General features: G+C 36.8%; 1 protein-coding gene across 1 annotated transcript in view; it reads right to left on the bottom strand.

Moving 5' to 3' along the window:
• The window catches only part of LOC144977684 (protein Hook homolog 3-like), a gene marked incomplete in the record, with an annotated part of 43,679 nt that overhangs the window by 30,150 nt on the left and 7,724 nt on the right, over window positions 1-5,805 (bottom strand).

The raw sequence follows: 5,805 nt of genomic DNA, 5'->3' as shown, positions 1-5,805 counted from the left end.
GAAAACTATTTAAAAAAAAAAAGAAACCAACAACAAAAAAACAAACAAAAACACAAAACAAAACAAGAACACAGAAACGGGTAATCTAAATTTGCCGAGACGCAAATTGAATGTTTGTTTTTCGACAGATGCACAAAAGAGTTAAAGGCCCATTTTTCTTTAACGTGAAAACGATTGCTGTAAATGTCTTCTTGAATATCAGCCATAAATATTTTTTTTCAGTAAGAGGCTGTTCTTCCACCTTGGAGACGGGCCATTCCCAAATGTATAATCTACACATTTCAAGTCAGACAGATTGGGAGAGAAAGACTCGATTGCCTGGCCGCTTGGGTCTCAGGACATTTCTCAATATGAATTTTTGCTCTGGGACTACATCAGAGATATTGTTTAATCAGCTTCCATGCCATATGTTCAAATGCTTACCATGAAATAAAAGAGCTGTTATTGAATCCATCACGCCAGAAAAGCTACAAAACACACGCAGAGTACTCGAACAGGGGTTGAATTTTTTTTGTAAGTAGCCATGGCAACCATATTGATATGCATTGAGTTAAAGATAATGGTAAACAAAACGTAAAGCATTTATGCATTCATAGGTCCATGTTTAAATTATATTGACTGTAACGTTTTGCGGATAAAGATGTTATTAAAAAGGAAAAGACTTTATGGACGCCCTATATATCTTTATTATATATATATATATATATATATATATATATATATATATATATATATATATATATATATATATATATATATATATATATATATATATATATATATATATATATATATATATATTATGCATTATACAAATTATATCAAATACATTAGACATTTTAATGTATTAATGTTAATATTATGGATGCACTTTTACTATACCTTTTATGTTTTATTTCATTTACTATATTGCTTTATAAAATTGTGTAAATTTAATATTGTATAATTCTTATAATAATAATATATTCATTCCTTTAATACACATTTGTTAAAACCAATTCCTTATGGATGAATAAAGTTAATGTATTTATTATACATAAAGTTCTGGGCATTAAAATAACTTACATCTCTGCGTGAATATGTAGATCTAATTAAAACTTTAAAGTCTTCTTTAATGTCTTTGACTGTGTTGTCAGCATAAAACCTATGTGTGAAAATCTCTGTTAGGAGGTCTGAACTGAAGAGAGGAGATGCGACCAGGGTCGTCTGCTGAAGGTTCTGATGGAGACTGAGGTTGCTGTTGATTGGCTGATGGCCTGAAAGGAATGTAATCTATTATAAATTGTAGAACACATAATCAGTCAAAAGACTTGACCAAAACTTTCCGAGAACTGCCAAATCCTCAAGTACTAAACCTTATTGGATGTAATAAAAGTTGATCACTGCATCTCAGTATAATAATATATTGATACAGACGGTAGATGTTGAGGCTGTATGTGGGTTTTATTTTTATTGGCCACATACAAAACACATGGACAGTCTCAATCTGATATCCAAACTGGAGCTTTTCATGTGAGGCCATTTTTACTTTTTAATTAGCTATTTTAATTAGAAAGGCGAGATCATTGAGTGGATCTGGCACTGCATCATGACCTAGAGGCTCTAAGGCTCAAGCCACACTTCAGGATGAATGTCCTTGTGGATATTTATTTTAACCTCTGCTTGTTTATTAGACAATATGAGTGATTTCTGATGACATTAGATTTGTTACATATCTGTATTCCTTAGTTGATTGCCAAGGCAACAGCATTTTGTTATGATGTACAGAGGTGAGTAATTGTTTAGAAATGTTCATTCCAGATTATGACTAGCAGCCAATCCAAGATATTAGGAGTCACCACAGCTCAGTTGGTAGAAAACTCCACCGGCAAAGGAACTGTAAGTCCCAGAAGGCTTTAAAAAATGAAAAACTCTGTCCACTCATCAGTGATTGATTTGTTAGATGTGGCAATAAGTACGTTTGCAATACTATTCTATCTAAGGCCTAAGATAACAGGTAATTATTACTGTCAGTTAAATACTCAATACACTGGGATGAATTCCTGCACTATGGCTCTGAGAGACCATTCGATCCTGCAGGCTTTCCCAGAATTGTTCCACTTTTCACTGCTCTATCTCATTCACTTTATTGCATAATATTCTTACAATGATAAAGAAGAACGGGTTATATTTTATTTTTTACTGCTGTAAATTATTTGGCCATTTTTAAGTAGTTAAAGATTGCCAGCAGATTGAAAATTCTATCTTTCAAGCTGGAGACTGGCTAAATTATACGATTTTATCAAGGCTAATATTTTTCAAAGTTGATTTTAAATTAGAAAAAGTGACTTAGGAAGCCCAAATTTTCAACTCAATTCAAAAAGGGAACAATATTGTCCATTACAACAGTAAAGATATTTCATTAAATAGGAAAATCCCAGTCTTGATAGTCAAATGTGGGGCCTGATCTTAATATTGCTGATACATTCATGTAGAAATATTAATAAAATACACACACTACAGCCTTAATTTTGAAAAGATACAACATTAACCTCTTTGATAAGTTCGGCTTCCTTCATTTTGTCTTCCTCCTTCTTTTTTGCCTCCATTTTCCCCTCCCTTTCTTCCCCTGTTGTTTTGCTCTACTTTCAACACATCAACCTGAATAGAAAGAGATAAAGAACAGATTATATGACAGCAATTCAAGAACACAAAATCAAAACAGCAAAAAATAAGACTTATTTTAAATTTTCAAAAAGGATATTTATGACCCATAATGTCAATCCAGTTTTATGTCAGAATAAAAAGAGATTTAAAATTAAACAAAATGTGGAAATTGAAGTTGTTTGATTAAGGTTTTAGAAACAAAAACTCATTTCCTCAATGAGGCCATTTGTTAAAACTCAACTTTTAAAGATTAAACTCAAATTTCAATCTAAGTATCGTGTTTACCCCAACATAATACCATTTGCGAGATTGGTCACATTTATGAGATGACACATCTTTATATCCGAATGCTTTCCTCTATATTTTCTTCAACTTACTTCAAAACATTTTCTCGGGACACCCACCATGTGTAAAGATAAATAATAAAATACCTCATACAACAGAAGCAAAAAAAAATATACAAGAAAATTGGAGAATATACGTTATGTGGTATAACGAAAGATTATGTTCAGTTTTGTACAGGTAGTGTACTGAGACTTGCGGGGCATTGCTGGAGACACAAGGATGAGATTGCAAGCAGTCTTGTGCTATGGGAACCACTTGAAAGAACCAGAAACAGAGGCAGGCAGAGTACAACATACATTGACTGTCTGCTAGATGACACAGGAATGGACAACACCCGGAGCTGCGTACAGTCATGGAGGACCGGACAGAATGGCGAAGACTTGTGGCTCATGTTGGGCGCCCCAAGGGGCGGCCTATGTAAGCAAGTAAGCAGTGGCGTGGGGCCATTGGATCGAATGGTGCCAGGCACCGTACCAATCTATTAAAAATCATTAACAGCATAATTTAATTAAAAATAAAACAGAAATTTTAACTCCACTGTCTTTCACCAACTCGCCAACAACATACTGCCTTTTTAGTCTCCGCTCTATTCAAGATTCCGAATCACGCACTGCGCCGACTCGTGTGTTGGTGACATCGCTACGCGAATTAGTGACAGACTCAACACCGTGGTGCAAAGCAATCCGAGCTCCAATTAATGCTCTATCCATTAGTATCGCAACAGCTGATTGAGCGAGAAATTAGGTCGAATTATACTATCTTCAAATAGCGGAAAACCCTTCGACTTGTGCCAGGATCTGAGAGCTCCACGGTTGGACGGGGGATGCGCCAAATTAGGGTAACTTCGGCCAACCAAAATATTACATTAACTGTCAAAAACACTGATCATTGTCAAGTTTATTTGTAAGCAGCCAAGAAAGACAACATAAAACTTAAAAATATGACATATCAAAATCCCCCCCCCCCCCCCCCCCCCCCCCACCTCTTTTTCACGATTATTGAATAAAGTAATTCTTTGCAACGAAGCATTGTGGACGAATTTACCAACATTATTTTCGCTTGTAGTGCCGAGTTGATGGTTACGTGTGTATGAGTGTTTATTTGTGTGTGTGTGTGTGTGTGTGTGTGTTTGTGTTTGTTTGTTTGTTCGTGTGTATTTATGTCAGTCAGATAAAGAAAGCGAAGATTGTCAACAGTTATACTTTGGTGTGTTTTTAGATTTTTTAAGTACTTAAGTGGAGTGATTTTTTCTTTGTGATACTTTAAGATCTGAATCTACCTTTTATTTGTGCAATCATTAATCGTGGTCCACTGATTTCCATTATTTGAGATATACTTTGAAGTTTTCTTTTGTTAAACAATGAATTGCAATGAATCAAGTTGACTCTTTACTTCACCGACCGCTTGGGAGATTAACACTAGATGACAAATTAGAAATAAAAAGACTAGTTCCTCACAAACCAACTGATTTTGAATTAACACAGGTGTGGAAATCTCGAAAACGCTCTTTTTCAGTGACATGGTATGACAGGCATGAATGGCTCACAGTTAGTTTAGGAAAAAAAACCGTTTCTTTTGTTTTTATTGTCTACTTTTTACAGATACAACAAACACTGACAAATCATGGACATCTATAGGCTATAGTGACTAGTGCCGCGCTGAAGACCGGTCTGGACCGGCGGTCCCACGGTCTTTTAGCTGTGAACCGGAGACCGGTCCCATAGGGGAAGACCGCGGCGGTCCTCACTTCTTATCACCTTTCAACGGTCTCGCACCATAGCCTACTACTTCCCCAGTGATTCGTTGCCTCGGTAGCCTATCTTCCACCAATCACCACCCATCCCACTTAATTAATCGCACCCACCCCCCTTTGCCATACACTAAACGGCACAGACGACCATAGAGGCAGACGACCACCTCCCTCCACTCCGCAAACCGCCCTTTCGGGTGTGAGATGGGGGGAACAGGAGGCACACGCCTTGGACGATTCCATTATACGGGGTAAATTTCAAAATTTACTACACCATAATGATCGCAATGACAATGATCTATGATGAAGGCATGACCCCTCTTTCTAATGGGTTATTGTTTGAAATGCATGTGACTACTAAAGATGTGTGTGTTTGTGTGTGTGTGTGTGTGTGTGTGTGTGTGTGTCGAACCTAGCAAGTAGCAAGTCCGATTTTTGTTTTCTTTTGTCCATCTCTTGTCACCACTCCTTTCTATCGCATTGTTGTCATTTAAAATAATACAATAATATTAAAATTTCGTTTGGTGTTTTAACTAATCAAATAATATGAGTTTCATTAGTTTCTTCCTTCCAAAAAAACCCAGTTTTTACGTCTGTATTTAAAAAAAGTCCAATAGAATATTTGGGGACCCCGATAGCTCAGTTGATAGAGCACTCTCTTTATACGCAAAGGGCCAGAGATCGATCCCGGGTGCAGTCGAGTTTTTTCTGAATCCCTGTCTACTCAGCAGTGAATGGGTAGCTGGGTTTGTTAGATCTGGCGAAAAGTCACCATGGACCCCACTTATTACTTATTAACTTATTACCGCCGCATCCACCCCCTCTTATTATAACTTCACGTCTCTCTCTTACTCTTCAATGCTCGCTGCCCTCTAATGTGTGTGTGTGTGGGGGGGGGGGGGAGGGGGGGTAGGAGTTGCGTGTATCAACGCCACGAACAACTCGATCAACGCCTTGGACGATGCCATTATCTCCGTTAATGGGGATAAATTTCAAATTTTTATTAAATTATCGAAGTAACAATGAAGTACGGTGAGCAAATAAAGAAGGCATCACCCCTCTTC

The sequence above is a fragment of the Berghia stephanieae genome, chromosome 1 (assembly GCF_034508935.2).
Source record: "Berghia stephanieae isolate SIO BIC M18660-M18661 chromosome 1, UCSD_Bste_1.3, whole genome shotgun sequence".
Taxonomy (NCBI): Eukaryota; Metazoa; Mollusca; class Gastropoda; order Nudibranchia; family Aeolidiidae; genus Berghia; species Berghia stephanieae.
Note: the sequence above shows the minus strand (reverse complement) of the source record. Positions and strands in the feature narration are given on the sequence as shown.